Source organism: Papaver somniferum, chromosome 9 (genome assembly GCF_003573695.1).
Source record: "Papaver somniferum cultivar HN1 chromosome 9, ASM357369v1, whole genome shotgun sequence".
Lineage (NCBI taxonomy): Eukaryota > Viridiplantae > Streptophyta > Magnoliopsida > Ranunculales > Papaveraceae > Papaver > Papaver somniferum.
In genome coordinates, this window is record NC_039366.1 from 22,867,490 (window position 1) to 22,888,358 (window position 20,869).

At 36.2% G+C, this 20,869-nt stretch overlaps 1 long non-coding RNA gene and 1 pseudogene across 4 annotated transcripts; both read right to left on the reverse strand.

Moving 5' to 3' along the window:
• Window positions 1-1,197: 1,197 nt before the first annotated feature.
• Window positions 1,198-2,344, reverse strand: LOC113308423 (annotated as a pseudogene).
• Window positions 2,345-2,648: 304 nt separating this feature from the next.
• Window positions 2,649-5,161, reverse strand: LOC113307906. Of its 4 annotated transcripts, none has more exons than XR_003339366.1 (4): window positions 4,686-5,161; window positions 4,039-4,531; window positions 3,804-3,938; window positions 2,649-3,425 (listed from the first exon to the last, which is right to left on the reverse strand). It is a non-coding gene; the product is annotated as an uncharacterized LOC113307906 (long non-coding RNA). The 4 variants fall into 4 exon arrangements; XR_003339364.1 differs by having other exon boundaries at window positions 4,039-4,177; window positions 4,349-5,161; XR_003339365.1 differs by having other exon boundaries at window positions 3,804-3,922; window positions 4,039-5,161.
• Window positions 5,162-20,869: the final 15,708 nt, after the last annotated feature.

Below are 20,869 nucleotides of genomic sequence, written 5' to 3' on the forward strand. Positions count from 1 at the left end.
CTGGAAACTCCCTTAAGGTGATCAATGAGTTCAAGAGATAAATGTCATCAAAGTTTGAGATGTCAGACCTCGGAAAACTCACTTATTACCTTGGCATAGAAGTCCATCAAGGAGTAGATGGGATTCAGATTAAACAAGAAGCTTATGCAAGGAGAATTATGAAAGAAGCAGGACTTGAAACTTGTAATACAACTAAGATACCAATGGAGTTTGGAATTAAAGTTTCAAAGGCACAAGAAGAAGCTGAGATTGACCCAACGAGTTATAGAAGAAATGTTGGATGCCTTAGATACTTGTTACACACAAGACCAGACTTGGCTTTCTCTGTGGGAGTAGCAAGCCGTTATATGCAGAGTCCACGCAAGTTTCATGGTGATGTAATAAAGAAGATATTGAGATATCTAAGAGGAACAATCAGCTGTTGATTGAAGTATGGTCGAGGAGGATCAAGAGGAATTGTTGGGTATAGTGACAGCAGTCATAATATTGACCAAGATGATGGAAAAGGTACAACTGGTCATATATTTTATCTAGGTGAAGCACCTATTACATGGTGTTCACAGAAGCAAGACATTGTTGCCCTCTCATCTTGTGAAGCTGAGTTTATGGCTGCAATAGAAGCAGCTAAACAATCAATATGGCTTCAAGAATTATTGGGTGAAATCAAAGGAAGAGAACCTGAAAAAGTTCTCATCAAGATTGATAATAAGTCTGCAATTGCACTCACTAAAAATCCAGTGTTTCATGGGAAGAAGAAACACATTCACAAAAGATATCATTTCATACGAGAATGCATCGACAAGGAGGTCATTAACGTAGAACACATACCTGGAACTGAGCAGAAAGCAGATATATATTGACAAAGGCATTAGCTCGGATCAAGTTTGAAGAAATGAGACAATTGATTGGAGTACAAGATATGTCACGGGTAAGGTTGAAGCTTAACGGGGAGAATGTTGGTTAAACTTCAACATAGAAGTCACTAACAAGTTGGTTAGGACAAGATTAAGAAATTGATGTAATCCTAAGGGAATTAGAAGTCATCTAGTTCTAAGAAAAGGAAAGACATGTAATAAGGTAATAGGACTAGGAAAAAGAAATCATAGTTCTATATATATATGATCACCAAAGTTGTGGTTGATCATATGAGCAAGATTAGAGCTTGTGTTTAGTTTTGAGAGATTTTCTAAACATCAATAAAGAAAGTCGTTTTTATATAAGCTAAGATTGATCTTACAGTTGCCATTAACTTAAATGGCACAGGAATAAAGAAGAATTTTTCAATTCCAAGCAAAATTGGCAGAAAACACAAGAAACAAGCCCTTGATTTTTCATTAACAAGATAAGTCTTAAACCATTAAGATAAGACATTACAAACTCTGACACTAATAACAGACTACCATAACATCTCCTCTTCCTTATTTTTAAAATTTCACTAATACAAAACATACCAAGACTTGAGAAGAGGAAAGACACATTTCATTGGTAATGGGACTCTAACCAGATATTTGAATGGATTTCATTTCAGGCTTCTTCTCTTCAACTTTAGGTACACTCACAGTAAGCACTCCATTCTCCATAGACTCCTTAACTTCATCGACTTTAGCATTCTCCGGCAATCGGAATCTTCTTAAGAACTTACCGCTGCTGCGTTCAACTCTATGCCATTTATCGTTCTTCTCTACTTTCTCTCTGCTTCTTTCTCCACTTATCTGAAGCACCCTTCTTCGACTTCAACTTTCACTTCTTCTTTTTTAATACCAGGAAGATCTGCTCGGAAAATGCGTGCCTCTGGGGTTTCTTTCCGGTCGATTCTAGTGTTCGCCAATTGTGATGTTTCTTTTGAAATTTCGGAACCAGACGGAAAGGAAAGTGCAGAGGAAGAAGAATTGGATCCAGAGAATGGGAAACCTTGGAATGGATCCCAAATATCCAATGAGAATGGGTCGAAAACGTTTGTCCTTTGGTTGCCAAAGAAACTTGGAATCATCGACATTGTTTGGGTGTTGAGATTTTGGGGTTTTGATTGAGGGTTAATTTGAAAACTGTTTTCTGAGAATTCGTGAGTTAGCTTATGAGATTTCAGAACGTTTATGTTGCAGATTTAGAGATTTGGATGGTTATGTCGATCGAGATAATCTCGTATTTATAAACAGAATTAAGAAGATTGAGGTCCGGTTTTCTTTCAAGATTTCTACACCATTCTGCGTTGTTCTAGAAAATTGAAGAACAATGTCTCTTCTAGAGTCGTCCATCTTCTTTTTCATTTCCTTTTATTTTTTCCTTTTTTAGATTTTGTACTGAAAAAAAGTTACACTATGTTTGTTTACTCCTGACTCATCTGAGTCGTCTGGATCTGAGTCATCTGGATCTGAGTGAAATCACCTGACTCATCTGGATCTGACTCAATATGTTTGTTTTGAGTCAGATCTGACTCATCTGACTCAAAAAACGTGAGTCAGTGGTTTGGTCCCGTGAGTCAGGGGTATTTTCTTACCTGACTCAAATGGGTCCGAGTCAGGGGTTATGTCTGAGTCATAAGTCGAGTCAGATCTGACTCAAAATGAAAAACAAACGGTCTGACTGCTGACTCGGCCCGAGTCAGAGGTTGACTCAGATCCAGACGCCGAGTCAGCTGCAAACAAACAAGATCTAGTAACTTCGATTGACCTTTTGACCAAATGGACCCATACGGGACAAGGAATTGCCAAATGAAAAAAATACGAGGATTGGGAAATCACCACCCAACTACATGTCCATGTTAAACTTGGTCCGGTGACTCCTATGAGTTAATCTGGCCATAAAGTTGTCGGCTGATACTACTGCATTCTGATCCTACTCGGTTAGCTAATCTGCCCATTAGAGTAAAAACTAGATTTTGATCCTACTCGGTTAGCTAATCTGCCCATTAGAGTAAAAACTAGATTTTGTGCGCGCGCTACGCACCGGGCGGACAACGAACCCATCCACCATCAGGACAACGAACCCATCCACCATCATTTGGTCCATGTTTTCTTTGAATCATATTTTTGATTTGATAAAGCTCGGCTTCACCTCGTGTTGCCCTGTCCAATTTGGTAAAGCTCCAAAGCCGTTAATCTATAGGGCAGCAAAAGTAAATGCAGAAGCATCTCCAATAGTATCGGTAAAAAGAACTCAAACTGGACGCTATGGATCTTTGCCCGACATAGTATCACAGTGATTTCGGATGTGGGAGATGCTAGTGGCAAAGCACGGGCTGAGCTTATTTTTTCCAAATCAATTTGTTAAACATTCATATTGCAGCACTTTCCTGGTTCTAAGTCGAGCTTCAATCGCAGATTTCGTTGTTCTTCATGAGTACGGTTGGCATAACCATGAGTTTGACTGTCTCCTACGTTGTTCATCAACATCTATATGATTTTTGAAGCAACTAATGCTTGTGCCTGCAATTATTCACGGAAAATAATCTTAGTTTTATGATCTTGCAATAGTTACAAAAATGATATAATCAATTAGTAAAAAAATGAGAACATTATGACTACAAAGCTTGTTTATCAAAGCAGCGTTCAACTAATGGTCTTATCAATTTGTCAATGAAATTAAACTATCTTCTTTGTGCACACCACCGTCATTCCCTTCATATGCATGAAAAAGGAATGCATCATGTCAAGATTTGTAACTATGCTGTTTAGTATAAATAACTTTGATAATCAACATTTTTTTGTTCAATTAAATAGCTTATAGGCATAAAATTCTCAACACTTGATGACATCAAATTGGAGGTACTACAACAATAAAATAGTTGTATATTTCCACCATACCTTAGCGATACACTAATATGATCTTCCTGCCTCCCATATTCGAGGTCCTATTATGAAGGGAAACTTCACCAACTTAGCGATACACTAATATGATCTTCCTGCCTCCCATACTCGAGGTCCTATTATGAAGGGAAACTTCACCAAAATATAGAAATGAAATATCAAATGAATTCAACTAAGAAGATGAGTCAAGCCTGGTCCATTAAACATGAAGAGGCTAAGATAATCACCAAACCTTACTGTCCCAGTTCTTTCCTTTTACGTAGAATTGCATCCTGGATGGACCGGAAATCTTCATCCCAGAAGAAGTGCTTGACCAATTCGTTTTTGGCATCCTCAAAGACAGTCCTACTGCAATATTGTGAACGGTCGATCTAGCGACAACACAAAAATCTATCTTAGACAGATGGTACATGGACTACAATGAACAAACAATAAACAAAAATCCTATCAAAAAAATTCAGGGTACCATATTATAATTCGAAAGGATCTAATTTTGACTCCCAACTATAATGATGTGAAACATGCAGAAAAAATGTGTTCACCTCTACGGCTAAAGCATGTAATATCATACAAAACCAATGAATCGCTTATAGTTCATGTGCACTCTGTTATGGTTAAAAGTTAGGGTATACTGCAAGCTTAGATTAAATTCGTGATAAAATCAAAACAAAATGTATATCAGCAGCTGACTATGAGTATCGATTGTTGCAGAGAGATTAATTTGCCTGCAAAATCAAAACACAATTATGAATAATTAAAAATCCTAATTCGAAACTAAGAGCAAAATCAAAATTGAACAGAGAAAAGGAACAAAGCAATAATCTTGGTTAGGTTGCAACTGAAAACCCTAAAATAAGAAACCCCAATCAAAAGAGAAACCTAAATCATGTCTGGTGAAGAGAGATGAAGTAATGAACCCTCACCTGCAAAACTAAAACACAGTGAGACAAATCAAAAAATCAGTCGAACAACACCCAAATCAAAATAAATATAGAAAAACAACAAACCGTAAATGACATCTTTTTTTTTTTAAGAACAAAGGCAAAGATGAAGATGAAAAGGTGATAAGTGATTTAGGTTTTCTTCTACAGGGATCTGAATCACTGATTCAAGCTTTTGCTGAAGCAAATCTATAATCTCTTTAACTCTTTTTAAGCAGAAGAGATTCAACACCGGAAACATTACTATCTTCACTGTTTTTCGGCTTCTGGCAAGCTTTTGCGTTTTGTTTCGAAGTATTGTTCTTTAACCAACAATATGAAACCGTAAACAAAAAGAATCGTCACTGATATTCCCTGTATAATGAAACTCAAAAAGTAGAACCCTAGCAGAAAGAAGAAAAGAAAACTCGAGAGGAGAATGGAGAGAGCGAGTTTTTTTTTTCTTTTTTATGTTTCGGAAAAGAATGTTTTTTTTTGTTTTTTTTTGAAAATGTTTTTCATCAAAAAACCGGTATTCACTGTTACATTCATATAATTTGAGGAAAAGTGGAATGGAGAATTTTCAAGAGGGCGGGGACGCTCACCCAGAGGTGGGTATTCTCACCGCGTGACGCATGGCCTCACATGGCTTAGGAGTTTAAAGGGTTTGATAATCCGTCTAACTGTGACTCTAATCCAGTATTTATGGAAAATTTACCCGATAATTGTACCTTAATTTTCTGTGATGCATCTTTTGATAAAAACACTAACTTAAATTGGTATTGTATCTGTATGACCAGGTACAAGCAGTTATAAGAGATGCAAAACAGTCAAATGCATAACAAGGAACCCAGAGGAGGCAGAATGTCTAGCAATGCTTGAAGCTATCAGTTGGGCGCAAAGCAAGAACCTAACCTCCGCTAGCTTATACATTAATGCTAAAAGAAGTTATGGAGTATTTGAAGAATAAAAATAATAGTCTTTGTTGGTTCAGTGGTACCAGCATGGATGATTCTTATATGCTGTTAGATTTGTTTTCTTTCATTAAAACGTCACCTTAGGAGAGATTTTAATTCAATTGTTGATCAATTGGCAAAGCATTGTAGAAGATTCAGTGTTTGTAATGAGTGGCGGGCAATCATTCTTGATTTCTTGTCACAACATTTGTAAGGTTTCATCATAATATAATGCATTTTTTCCTAGGAAAAAGGAAAAATAAAAAATGGTTGGGCAAACGGAAAAAATTATTGGTTTCCCCACTGCGGTTCTTGAGTAGCTGAGCATCGCCCTTCAGACCGTGCGGGTCATCATCAGTCGCTAGCGGCCTTTTTTAATCCGCACAGTGACACTTTCTCCGCTGACGGCTCTTTTCTATCTGCCAACAAAGACATTTGAACGACTTTAAATTTAATCATTCAACGACTCTCTTTGAATTCCCAATAAACCTAAAATTCACACCTTCACCTCTAAATCTCTTTCAAAAATCACAAAAAATGCCTTTAAGAGTGTTTCCCAGATCTCTTGGTCGTAAATATCAAAGAGGATTTAACTATTTGTAGAGGGTTTGTTTTTCAAACAAAGGATAATATCAATGTGAATGAAGCCATGCGGAGGAGAATGTTTTGGGAGAATAATTTTACGTACGAAGTTCGTCGCAGAAACAGGGAACCTGTTTAACTGTGAGACTGAAGGATTGTTGCATCATTTTAGTGTAATTAGTCGGGAAAAATAGGAATTGCTAGCTTTGCTAGTGCATAATCACCAAAATAAACTAGACGGTGAAGTTGTAGATGAAGTGAAACCAACAACACTAGAAATGGGAGCAGTATCTCACGACAGACCTTTCGCCTTCCAAGATTGTTTCAACATTCTTAGAGAGCTCAACAGATTCAACCCCTTCAGAATCCTAGGAATGCCACCCGACGGCTATTAAACGAGGATGTTAATTGACAGTTATGTGGTAGTTGCTTTAATCTAATGTATTTTTTTTAATCCGATGTAGTTGGTTTAATCCAACATAGTATGTTTTTATCATAAGAAAGGTTTAAATTAGTTAATATTTGAAAACGCGGAGGTCTAACAACCACACCCAATATTTCGTTCGGCAATCTGAATAGACAAACTCCAATATACTTTCAAGGGAATCTACTAGACAGTCAGACTCAATCTAGAGAAAGTTTATCAAAGATTTTTATATCTCAATCTCTCAATTGAATATGCAATCATCAAATAGGAATTTGCGAGCCCGATTGAATATAAGAGAAATAACTTGAATAGTACCAAAGACCAATGTTCAACGATCAATTAATTTCAATCAACAACCAAAGGTTGGATTACCAATTGATCGATTCAACGCACAACCTGTGATATTTCTATTATATAACCAAATATAACGCGGAAAAGAAATAACACAGACACCAAAATTTTGTAAACGAGGAAAACCGCAAATGCAGAAAAACCCCGGGACCTAGTCCAGCTTTGAACACCACACTGTATTAAGCCGCTACAGACACTAGCCTACTACCAATGAACTTCAGACTGGAATGTAGTTAAGTCCTAATCAATCTCACGCTGATCAAGGTACAGTTGCGGTCCTTACGTCACTGAACCCCAGCAAGATTCTATGCACTTGATTCCCTTAACTGATCTCACCCACAACCAAGAGTTGCTACGACCCAAAGTCGAAGACTACTTGATAAATAAATTTGTCTTACACAAAAAAGTCTATTGGAATAGATAAATATGTCTCCCACAGAAATACCTACGAGTTTTGTTTTGTATTTTGACAAATCAAGGTGCACAGGAACCAATTGATAAACCGGACTTATATTCCCGAAGAACAGCTAGTATTATCATTCACCTCACAATAATCTTAATCGTATGTGAAAAGACGAGGGATATACCTCAATCTAAAACTTTTCCACGTATATGTCCTTCTACGAAAGTGATTGTCTATGGACTGAGTCGAGAGAATACAACTAATCGGTTCACACTTCGTGTGATCGTCTATGGATACGAGATCGAGACAATACGACAACAAGATAACTTGTGTGATTGACTATGGATACAAGATCGAGATAATACAACAACGAAGTATGTTTACTTGATAATAGGTTCGGACTTAACCATACACAATAGGATTGCTATCAAGTATATAGGAATTAACGTTTGTGTATTTTACTTCTAATTATAATAATAAGAACAATTGTAATTGCGGAAACAGAAAAGTAAAAGACACATCCAGATTTTGTTAACGAGGAAACCCCAAATGCAGAAAAACCCGGGACCTTTTCCAGAATTGAGTACTCTCAGGATTAAGCCGCTATACAAAATCTAAATCAACTTCGTATAGTTGAGACCAAGAAACTAAACCTATAGTCCACCTAGTTCCGTTTGTATCCATGCACCTCTAACTTGCAATAAGTCACACACTTGGAACAATTCCTTTGGTTCGTATTCCAAACAGTAAAGGAACAACAAATCTGTTCGGTAACAACTCTTTTCAAACAAGTGATATGAGTTTGGAAAAAGGCTCTTCTGTTTATCCGAATAAACTCCTTTGTCAGGTTCTTAGATCTATCAATAACAACTACCAAAGTAATTGTCAAGATTTTGCAATCAATACTCGAATCACAAAGAAACGTATTGATGCCGATCTACTCAACTAGTCAATCAAGGTTATCACAAAGATAAACCGATTATAGTTGGATCCCCAACCGATCAAGTTTTGTGCACTCCAAAGATTATGAACCCAAATCAGAAATCTTATTCGTCTTCAAATCTTCTTAGATATTCAATAAACACCTGCACATAATCAACTTGAATCTCTTGTAATCAATCACACACAGAACGGAGTCTGTTAACAATGGATTATCACAAGAAGTCTTTAGATCTATAGACAGTCTAAAGATCCTCGTCGAAACTTCGATCTATTTTGAGTAAATCTTATATCAAAAGAGAAGATTCTCAAGCATAAACAAACTAGGTGCAATCAAAGTTCAACTACCGTTAGTCAACCAAATCAATCGAAAACTAATAATAAACTGCAATTATCTAGTTTCCCACCAACGGTACTCGTAGAGCTTCCCAATCCCAAAGAAGTCTTTAAAACGAGCGGTTGTAATAGATTTCTCCTGATTAGGGTACTTTCCTCTCCGAATAGACGGCTCCACCAGTAACAACACAACTAGGTAGTTTTGCTGGCTCTGAGGATTAGTTTGATTGAAATGCAAACTTCAATATTTATAGACCAAGGAAGTTTGGACACCAAGGAATTTCCAAAACCGAAAATATTCTCAAGATATGCAATATATTTCCAAATTCAGTTTCCATAATTACAGGAAATGCTTTGTCCAAATATTGACCGAAATCTCAGTAGAAAATCTCAAATTAGTAAATGCACATTACTAATTTTTATTTTCTAAAAATATGCATTTTAATTGCTGGATATTAAAAGCATATAAAATTAAAAACCTTAATTAAAAGATTCTCAATTTATTTCGATCCGGGATTCTCCTTTAGATATTAAGGAATATCTTTGAACAATAAAAGATAAGAGTTACTGCACATGTTCAAAGTATGTCGACATCTTTACAATCTTGGAACCAATTTGCCACATTTCCAAACGAGTTTAGAATTGGTTCATCTGATTCCAAAAACTATGTGATTGATCAAAATATACAATCACCATTCGTTAGATATAACGTTTAAGCACCATTGTCCTTTCCTTAGTGATACCAAACCACTTGTTTACTCCATATATTTCTCCCCCTTTTTGTCACAAAATGACAAAGGTACGAGCAAATGAAGGACAAACCGAAAGGATCTTACAAATCTAAAAGGCTTGCATAACCTATAAAAGTTAAGCACGAGGGTTTCACACACCATTTTAGATAACAAATATCAAAACCGAAACTACAAACTAATTTTGTTTTGATATGTTACCAAGGAAACAATTTCCCGAAGCAATTTTCCCTAATAGTATAGCAAATTAAAAATTGACTAAGCACCTTAGTTCTTTTGCTAAATCGATTGTACAAATACAACCGCTTGTTCGATAAGACCAAAATAAAGATCAGAATTAACTTTATTTTTCTCATCATGTTCTAATTATTCAAATAATAACTTAGACCTTTCACTTTTAAACAAGACAAGCACTAGGTTAGTTAACTAGCATTTCTTGTTAAGGCATTCGATTAGACTTGAATAACCGAAACCTCCACTTTGATAAGTCTAACTAAGATCAGTATTAACTTAGTTTCTCTTATCCAGAATCGAATTGGACTAAACAATTCATCCCGAAACCTTTTTGTTAAGCCATAAACAATTCATACAAACCAAATAAATCAACTTGCATAATTATTTACCTCAACCGGAAGCAATTGAAACAAACATAGACATTAAAGTACCGCAATTGCACCGAAATTTCGTAAGCCTAAAAAATTGATACCAAACAATAAAGCAAGATAACAATAGTTTTTCTTAACCGGAGGCAATTGAATCAAACACACATCCATACATAAATAATGGAATAAACATCAATTGTACTGAAATTTTGTTAAGCAAAAGCAATAAATATATGCAATAAAATCAGGCTTTTCTTAAACAGGAAAACGATTATCTAACAAATTTGTTACCTCAAGTTCCGCATCCTCTTCATCCCAAAAAGATATGTCATTAAGCGCAAGTTCACATTGGAACCCTCCCCCGTTGTGTTGTCATCCTCTCGCAAGACAAAAGAACAACAACAAAAACCAACCTTTACCAGAGAAAGGTTGAAACCGGTTTTAACTAATGCGATGCAAAAGTTGAAACCCCGAAATACATATGCTTTTATGTTAAACCAAAAACGATTCAACATATTGTGACTTTTCACACATGAGTTTCAATCAGAACCCCTTATGATCCTTTGATAAATCCTACCAACATGGGATAGAACTTAATCCTTCTAAATTAAAAAGTCACCCAAACCATAAGGGTTCACACCGTATGAGATCGAATATTAAGGTTATAAAAACCGAAATCAGACATCCCATAAACTCAAATGCAATACACAAGAAAATCAAGTATTTCAATTACTTCAATCTTGTAGGAAATTGAATTACGAAACCAATGCAAAAAGAATGAGGTTATTCCGAGTTCGGACGAAGAAGTTATGAGCAAAACAGTTATACACTCCTTCGTATGAAACAATTACACCAATCACTAGAATCGGTTACACCTCTCACTAGGATCGGTTACAGTAGTTACTTGTGATGGATCACAACACCAAACTATTTTTGACATAACTTTTGCATACAATGCCCAAATTTAGTGATTTTTGGCTCGTTTGAACCGTAAAAACAAGATCTACACATATATGATCAGTAGATATCAACATCATAAACTCAAAATTACCATTTCTATAAAAGATAAAATATATATAGATAAGGTATGAGTATAGAAGAAAAGCAATCTCCCTCAAGATGTTAATTAGTCATATAATAACCAAGAGATCATGTGCTCAATTTTTAATGTGCTTCCTCACCTTTCAAAAGATTGAGCACCAAGGTGAGCATGCACATTCTAAGACAACTAGTTCATGATGAGTTGAGCCTTGTCTTGTTTGTCACGAGTGACTAAGACAGAATCATCATTCTTGACCTCTTGCTTGGTTTGTTTTCTCTTGTTCCATCTATTGTTTTTCTTATTTGACTTGTGATGAGGAGTGTCATTATCACAGCGTTCACTAGCACAAGAGATTTCAGACATGATGTCTCTCTTTAGCCTTTCAAGAAAACTCTTGTAATTATTGTCATCAACAATTAACAGCTGAGAGTCATTCTTGTGACTAACTTTTGGTCCCTTCTTGGCTATGGAGGACTTTGGGACCCATTTAGAGTTGGGTTTCGCAGGAGCAGCTTTCTCCTTCATACCATTAGGATCATTGTCTTTTTGAATATTTTTGGGAAACACCCTTTCTCCAATTTGGAACATCAGATCTTGTCTTAGCATTTACAAAGTCATCTCTCTTTCTATATTCGGATCTTTTATAAGATGACCTTGTTGAGCGATATGCAAAATTTGAACTACCATTATAATAATTATTTTTCCTAAACTTAGGAAAATATCGATCTGAGTTCCTTTGGGGAGCAATATTAGCCAATTCTTTTGATACAAAAGAAAGTGCATCTCGCATCTTACGAACTTTGCATCCCCATTGCAACTTCCCTTTATTACCACAATAATAACAATGTTTAGTATAAACATACGAAGTATGAGTTTTAGTGTTACCTTTTTGTGGATCCTCTTGCACTGGAGATCGACGAGTTTTCTTCTTCTTTTTCTTATCCTGGTTCAACGTTGTTGCTTTCTTGACATTAGCAGAAGTGCTCTCTTTGATTGCTGCCGGTTGAACACAATTCTTAGGCTTGACTGGCTTTACTTCTTTACAAGAAATAATATCATTTTTGACAACAGTGGAAGCCTCTGGTTGAGAAGAATTAGTAGCTTTAACAAATTTTACCTCTTTGTTAATATTTGAAACATATATTCCCTTATAGCCCAATCCTCGTGTATCACGATGATTTCTACTTGCTTCTAACATTGAGGTTAAATTGTTTGAGCTGAAATTGAACTTTTAAGGTCCAAAATTTCTTCTTACAATGTTTTGATTTTATCAAGAGCACCAGCTAGATCAGTCTTAAGATGTTTTTATCGTGAGAGATATACACCTTCTTTCTCTTCAAAACTCTTTGGTTGAGAATTAACCATTGCTTCAGATTCAACAAGTTTCTTTTTCGACAAAAAGAGATCTCTTCGAAGATTTTCACATTCTAATTTCTTAGAATTTAGCATGAATGTATGATCTTTAAGAAGAGAATCACCGATTTGGTAACCAACATAATATCCTTGAAAAACCTTCTTCAATTTTTTGTTCTCACGACAAAGAGGAGTCATAAGACCAACGAAATATGAAGATCTCAGTTTTTTATTTTTCAAAGGATCCAGTAGTTTAGAGTATTATGAGATATCCTCTTCTACATCCCGTTCAAAATTTGAGTCATCATCATCGGAAATTTCATCCATCCTTTCTTATAGACAGATTTTCCAGTTGTCATTGTGTAGGATCAGAATCTCGCAACAATTATGTCTCAGCTAAATTATCAATTGTACAACACAATAGCGTCGCAGAACAGTTTTAGAAATGATAGAATAAATGACGTCATTTAAAGTCATGAGAAAGATGTGACAGTCTTGCGAAAATTAGAGAGCTTGCGAAATTAACATTTGTAAGGTTGCGAGAATATCGCAAACTATATCCAAAAATAAAGGAAAGATTAGTTGTCATCCACTATGTATTTCCCTATAAATAGTCATTCGAGTTGTAAAGAGAGGGAGAGATCTTTTTTGAGTAAGAAACAAGTAAATAGGAGAGAGAAAGTTCAGAGCAGAGATCATTCTTGACTTCTTTATCTTTCTTGTAAGAACATTCAAAAATTAATCAATAAAATTAAGAGTGAAAATCTAAAAATGAGATGATCATCCATGAAATCATATGAGTGGTGTAGTGTAGGATTTCCTGCAACTACATAATCGCGCTAGAAACAGGGATTGAGTTGAAGATTATTCTAGAAAAGGCTAAAGATTGATATTGAGATTCGTGAAAATTTAAATAAATGGCTAGAAGAAGAAATATATCCGAACAACCGACTACTATTAGAAGAAGCAAAATAATTGCTGGAAGAGAAAGAAGTGAAATGGGAGAATCTACTAGAATGAGAAATGATAGAGAAAATCAAATTCAACCGCCAATTCAATAAACACTAGTTCAAGAGAGGAATACAGATTATGACAGGGTGAGTATACACACTTGGCGATCAAATTCAGTAGAAGAAATAGAAGAAGAGCAACAAAAGAGAAATTATAGACAGGAAGAGAGAAATCAAGAAGTAGATGAAAGAATAATTCATGGAGGTGAGGAAATTGGAGCGTTAGAAGCATTGAGACGAAGAATACATGAAGAAAGAAGAGATGAAGCAGAAGAACGTGCAAATTTAACAAGGCAAAATCACGAATCAAGGATGGAGAATATAAGACTACAGAATAGACAATCGAGAAGTATTACAAAATCATATTCAAGATCGACTACAAGAGAAATGAGGCGAAATTCACCCACAATCAATGCTGGAAATAATATTCAAGAAGAAATATCAATCCTAATGAAGAAAATTGTGAAAATAGAGAAAAAACTGATGATCGTTACGTTCCACAAAATGAAACTTTTGATGATAGGCAAATTGGAGGAAATCAAGAGAACGGACAAAATCAGGGACAAAATAACCAAGATGGCGAAGGAAATCAAGAGGAAGGAACAAGAATTTTACATGTGAGAGAAACTCAAAGAAATCAACAGACAATTGAAGAAGAAATTGAAAGACATTATGCTGAACAAGCACGTTTAATCTGCGAACGTGAAAGATTGAGAGCGGAAATGGAAGAACAAGAACTTCAGGAGACATTTCGCCAGAACAATCATGACAATCGAGAAAGAAGGCGTACACAAAACCGGAATAATGATAATCTCAATGAGGAGTATGACAGAGTAAAGAGAATGACTGAAAGACAGCGAATTGAATTGATAAGAAATGAACAAAATAATGGAGGGGAAAATGAAAGGCATCATCATTTGCGAATTCAAGATAGAGATGAGGAAGAGAATCGCATAAGAAGGCGAGATGAGGATAATGAAGAAGAGATGCAAAATTTCACAAGAGAATATAGACGTGAACGTAGAAGAAGAGAAGCAAAATTAAAGAGACCAATGGATCAAGATTCAAGTGTAAATAAACAAATCTTGAAAGAATTAGAAGAAATGAGAGGAATGCTAAATAACAGAGGAGAAGTAGGTAGAAGACAATTGGATGAAGCAATATAAGAAGCTGCGAAAACTCCATTTACAAGGGAAGTACAATTAGGAGGAACACCACCAAAATGCAACTTGCCTGCATTAACCAGCATTTTCGATGGAACAACTTGTGCAATTCAAAACATTAAAGCTTATGTGAGGTGCATGTTACAATGGGAAAATCATGATGCGGTATTGTGAAAATATTTCGCATCCAGCTTAACAGGAGAAGCGTTAAAATGGTTTGAAGGTTTACCAAAGAATACAATAACCTCTTTCAATCATTTGCAGACCACATTCTTGGGAGCATATATAGGTAATAATTCCTCACGACCTGGTGTAGAAGATGTGTTTGGATTAAAACAAAGGATTGGCGAAAGTTTGAAACACTTGACTAAAAGATGGAAAACTATGTGTAGCGGAATGGCTGGCCGTGTAGATGAGAGATATCTCATATTATCATTCATTAATGCTATGTTTGCAACAAACTTGTTGTATGTCCAAATTTTCAGAGTCAAGAATACGATTACAATGACTGAATTGCGAGTACTTCAAGAAGAATACATTGCTTTAGAGGAAAGACAAAATGAAATGGAATTATATCCACTTGCGAACACCAGCTCACAAACAGCGAATGCAAGCTTATTAACCAAGCTAATAAACACAGTGGCGAATACTTCGCAAGTACAACAAGAAAAGGTGACAGGTAACAATCAACAGAAGTTGGTAGCTATGGGAAGTCGAGATCAAGAAGAGTATGAAAGAGAAAGAAATTTCTACAATCGTGGAGGAAATAACAAGATTCAAAGACTCGATCAACCACAAGAAACTTATGGAGGTCAAAGACCAAACTTTAATAGAGGACAAGGAAGTCACAAGGTAATATGGGAAGAAATCAAGATGCCACCTCTAAATGCAAGTGTGGAGAAGATATGGGAAGCTATAATTTTGATGGAGAATATACCAACACCATGGAACATGGGAACGGAACCACCCCAAACCACAGAAGTCATGAATTTTGTTCTTATCATCATTTTCATGGACATACCACAAACGATTGCAGAAATGTAAAGAGAATTATTTTGAGAATGATAGATCAAGGAAAACTAAACGACTTTCTGATAGGGCATCCGCAATCTCAACCATTACCACCACCACCAGAACATCACAAAGTGAATACGATGAAAAAGAAAGAAACATTCTTCATAGAAGTTGGTGCAAAAGCAAAAAATCTATTCTGTCACTCTATCGTACATTCATATAAGACAATTGAAGATTTTCATGATAATGTTTTGAGTAGAGTGTTCGCAAGAGATAATAATGGAAGAGAATTATGAATATGAAAATCTCGCATTAGAGGAATGGCAGAAAGAAACAATCATTTCTTTTACCGCAGAAGAAATTCCCGAAGGAGAAGAGGTGCATGACAATCCATTGGTAATAAAATTAGAAATTAATCCAAAACCGAAAGAAGATGAGGATGATGAAGCTGAAGATTCATGGGCAATCAATAGAATTCTAGTCGATACTGGAAGCTCTGTGAACATCTTATTTTATCATACTTATAAAACCATGGGTGGAAGAGATGATGATCTTATACCATCAACATATATATATGGTTTTAATGGTACTGCTAACAAGCCTAAAGGGGAGGTTACTATGCAAATTCCATTGAAGGGAATATCTTCTGAAATCTCATTCTGTCGTTGATGTAGAATCACCCTACAATGCATTAATTGGTCGACCTTGGCTACATGGGATTCTAGGTGTAGCTTCAACTTTCCACCAATGCATCAAATTCCCTCACCCAATGGTGTAGGAATCATAAAGGGAGATTGGGTTGAAGGAAAGAGATGTTACGAAACTGAGATAGAATCTTGCGAAGGAAGAGCAAACAAGAAGGAAAACTGGCGACACAAAATCAAATGACGTACAAAGAAGTGAGAGGTTGATGGTGGATACAATCGAAAAGAAAGGAGAAGAGATGTTGCGAAATTAATGCTAGCTCAGAATAAAAAGGATGAACATACCACTACCAAGGAAGCAGTAGCAGAAAATAATAAAGAAGCAGAGGATGGCAAAGGTAATAAAAACAAGAAATGTATGAATGATTAAGTTGTTGCGATAATCTCGCAATAAGTAAAATTCTCAAAAATACATTTGATTGACAACAAAATTGAGATTGCGAAATTCAGATACAATATAATGATTTGCGAGACTCTCGCAGAGATAATGAATTTTACAGAAAATAATCAGAGAAGAATGACAAAAGAGAAAGAGGCGAACCTTTATGGCGTACACCCTAGTTCGCGAATACAATTTCGCAAGAGGCAAATGTAAGACCTAAAGTACGTCATATAAGGGGGTACCTATTGCATGATTCAGGGAAAGGCTACACCGCCACCGGAACCTGAGTCATGGAGATTTGGGGTCAATAAAGCCCATCCGGGAGAGGCACCTTGGATTCTCAACTTAAGCATATGACTTAGGTTGGGCGACTAAGGTAATAAGGACTCTCCCAAGGAGTGCAGATCTGATCAAGGCGCCGAGGTACACGGTTGAGTCAAGAGTGCCGGGGGCGTTTGAAGCGTCCTTGCCATTCTTGACAAGTCTTGGCTTATACTGCACTCGGCCTGAAGAAAACCCCACTTAGGGTGCAGTCTCGTAACCATAAGCCCTATAGGTAAAAGGGATAAGAGGCTGCGAAAACAACTGGTTGTTGTTAAGACTGGATGGGAGGAGCTAACCTTGTATGGTAGAAGTACGCCTCCTTGAAGGGGCAACCAGGGGGGAGATAAGGGCGGCACCCTCCATTAGGGAGCTGATAAGTGTCTTAAGACGCAAATGTCATGAGGCTTTTTATTCGCAAGGATATTAAGGCTTGTCATATTTGTGCAACAATCCTGAAGAGGCAATAATACAAAAGAAAAAGATAAGACGAGATCAATGGGTTTTCGCATGAAAGTGCGAAGACGTCCTGCGATTTCGTCGCAAGACGGCAATGTCATGGGGTTTATTTTCGCAAGAATATTTAGGCCTGTCATATTGTCGCAACATTCCTGAAGAGGCCATAATACAAAAGAAAAAGTTAAGGCAAGATCAATGGGTTTTTGCATAAAATGCAAGGACGTCCTGCGATTTTGTCGCAATGACAAGAGGTGGCATAATAAGACCTTTAATTAGGAAGGAAAAATAAGACCACACAGGAATGAGATTTTGAAAAGAAACAAAATTCACTTCGCAAAAGTTGCGAAATTATACAATAAGAATTTTTTATGAAATCTCTCATTTGGATTCAAATAACAGAGGCAAGTATGGGAATGTATGAAATTAGAAAATATTTATCTCCATATGAGAGATTTACTCAAAAATTCAAGAATTAATGATATTGATTAACTGTATTGCAAAGAAGAATTGTTTTCATTTACGCAGGTAAAATGAAAGAAACACAAATATACAGAAAGAAGAAATAAATGTACAAGTATTACAAAGAATCAAAGAAAGAAAGTAAAGACTATTTCTTGGTTAATCCTTCATTATCTTCATCAGACTTGTTTCCTTCTTCATCTGCGTCAGAATCTTCATCACCATCAGAACTTCCATCACTATCAGATTCTTCATCGTCAGCTTCGCTATCAGAGATAATCAAACTGGGAGTATTCTGTGGGATTTCTTCTAAAAGACAAGGATAATCAGAATGTGGGATATTATGATCATCACAAACCATTGGATGGTTTGATTGCGAAAATGCATAGCGTCATTCTTAAAATTCTCAACGGTGATTTGATTTGATTCTTTAATCTAGAATACTTGTCGTTGCGAGAAGAAAGATTCTTTGCGAGTTCCTCCTTTTCAGCTTCAAGTTCTTCAATCTTTTCACGATATTATTTTCAGAATCTGCGAACAAAAGACAACCAATTATTAACTTGATGAAAATTCATAAGAAGCAAAAGATTAGTAAAGAAGAGCAATTAGCAACCTTCTCTGTCAGAAATCATGTCTCTAATCAAGGCTGTATGTTCAACTTGGAGACTAACATTTACGCCTAAATCTTTTCTAGCATCATCTAAAATTTTCGCAGCCCAGACAAATTCATCCTCACTACTTATGAGAAGACGAGAACGAATTTGATTTTCCCTTTCGCAGAGTTCAATATTCTTGCGGTTAGCTTCATCTCGCTCAAGTTGAACTTCAAGGAGAGCCTCTTGGAATTTCGCCAAAGCCTTGGCACCTTGATCAGAGATACGATCCTTATCATCTATGAGACCGCTAATTTGGTTCTTAACTCATTGGTTTTCTCTTTGGAATCAATAAGGAGACGCTTAAATCTGTTGGCTAAGCCTAAACTGGATCTATGATCAATTTCTAAGAGGCGAAATTTCGATCTAAGTTCATTTAGAGAAAGAGATGAAATTCTATCATTTGAGAAGCTATTTAAGAATTGTTTAAGACGTTCAAGAAGGGTATCATTATCCAAGGCATTAGGAAATGAGCGAAGAAGGGTAGCTTCATCAGAAAGACCATAAATGTCTGCAAAAAGGATCATTTAAATAAGATAAAACAACAGGATGAATGAATAAAGAGAAAAGAGAAAAGTAACATACCGTAAAGCTGATTATTAGCTTGTTGAAGACTAGAAATTTTGTTCTTATACGAGGAAGAATCAATTTCTAATTGTCTATTTTTCTCGCGAAGACCTTTAACTTCAGCTTCCAATTCTTCATTCTTTTGCGAAATTGAAGATTCTTCTTTTCAAGATTTTCGCGTCTTCTCTCTAGATCTGAGGCAAGCAAAAGAAGCTTTTCCAGCCTGCGAAAAGAAATAAAAAATATTAATATAGAAAGAGATTTTGAGTTATAACAATGAAGAAGTAAAAGATAAAAGTATACCAGACTATTGAGAGAATGCAAGAAGTCGGGAGTCACTGATCTAGAAACTCCACGAAGAGAGCTATCACCATCTAGTAAAGGGACATCACAAAGGGTAGCGAGATTTGCAGGTATTTGCGAATTGGCTATCTCCCATTCCTTGTAGAGAATCAGAAAAGAGGCCAGAAAGCTTAGCCATAGAAGATTCAGGTGGAGAATCTTCAGTTGCAGCAAGATCATCGTTATCCTCATCACCCTTGTCACTTTCGAATTTTCGTTAGAAGAACATTTGAAGGAGAAGAGAACGAACTTTTCTTTTCTTTGGAGGAGGACCAGTTGATTTTTCCCTGCGAAGAGCACCTTTACCTTTATCACCAATCTTCGCAGCATCAGCAGATTCTTCTACTTCAGCAATAATCTTCACACAAGATAGAAATAAGAAATGGAAGCATGGAAGTAACAGTACTATTTAAAGTCATAAGAGAAAATTTCTTACCTCATCTGTGTATGAGCGAAGAGCTAACAGAGTACTAGATTTCCCAGTCCTTTATAACTATCCTTCATTTTGGATCTGCGGAAATCGCAAGATTTAGCGAACAGAATAGTAAAAATCAATAAAGAAATATAAAATGAGTTAAAGGGGAGAAACATACCTCTTTCTCCTTCTCGGGCCAAGAGAAAACCCAAGGTTGATATGCAGCGAGATTCGCAGGAAGAACGTTTGATCCAGCAATGTAGGGTCCCTTTAACATTAAAGGAAAAACACACCATTTCATCTTTGGATTGGCGAGGAGTTGTGTTTTTACCAGAATGCCAGTCAATATCTTGCATAAGAATTTTGGCTTCATCAATGTTATTTCCTTAATCGAATACCCCAGCGAGTATTCTTTCTTCATGGAGATAAGTTCGTAGTTTCAAAGAAATTCGCCACTGTATACTTCTCAGCAACTATTTCTAGGTTTGCGAATTTTGGATCCCTAAGTTCTTTGGAGTAAAGAGATCCTCTACCAGCACCACGATAGCGAACTCTAGCATCAGACGGATGAAGTCCCCACTTAGTGGACGATGGCTCGCGAAAATCCCGATGAGCGAGAATTTCATAAAATAAAGGAAGATCTGGGTTATAAAGAGGAATAGGGAGACCTGCGAGAATCTGACCTAGCGAAATTATGATTGATTGATCATCACAATTTTGATCAGAGAAAAGCTTGACAGAAAGAATTGATTTGGCATTCTCACCAGGAATGGTGGAGAGTGTAAAACCTTTATCAGCAAGATCTTTTTGGACATCTTGTAAATTCTTCTCATATCTATGACCACTTGGAGCCATGTTTGAATATAGAGTATGGGAATGTATGGAAAGTAAAAGGATTGAAGGAAGAAAAAATT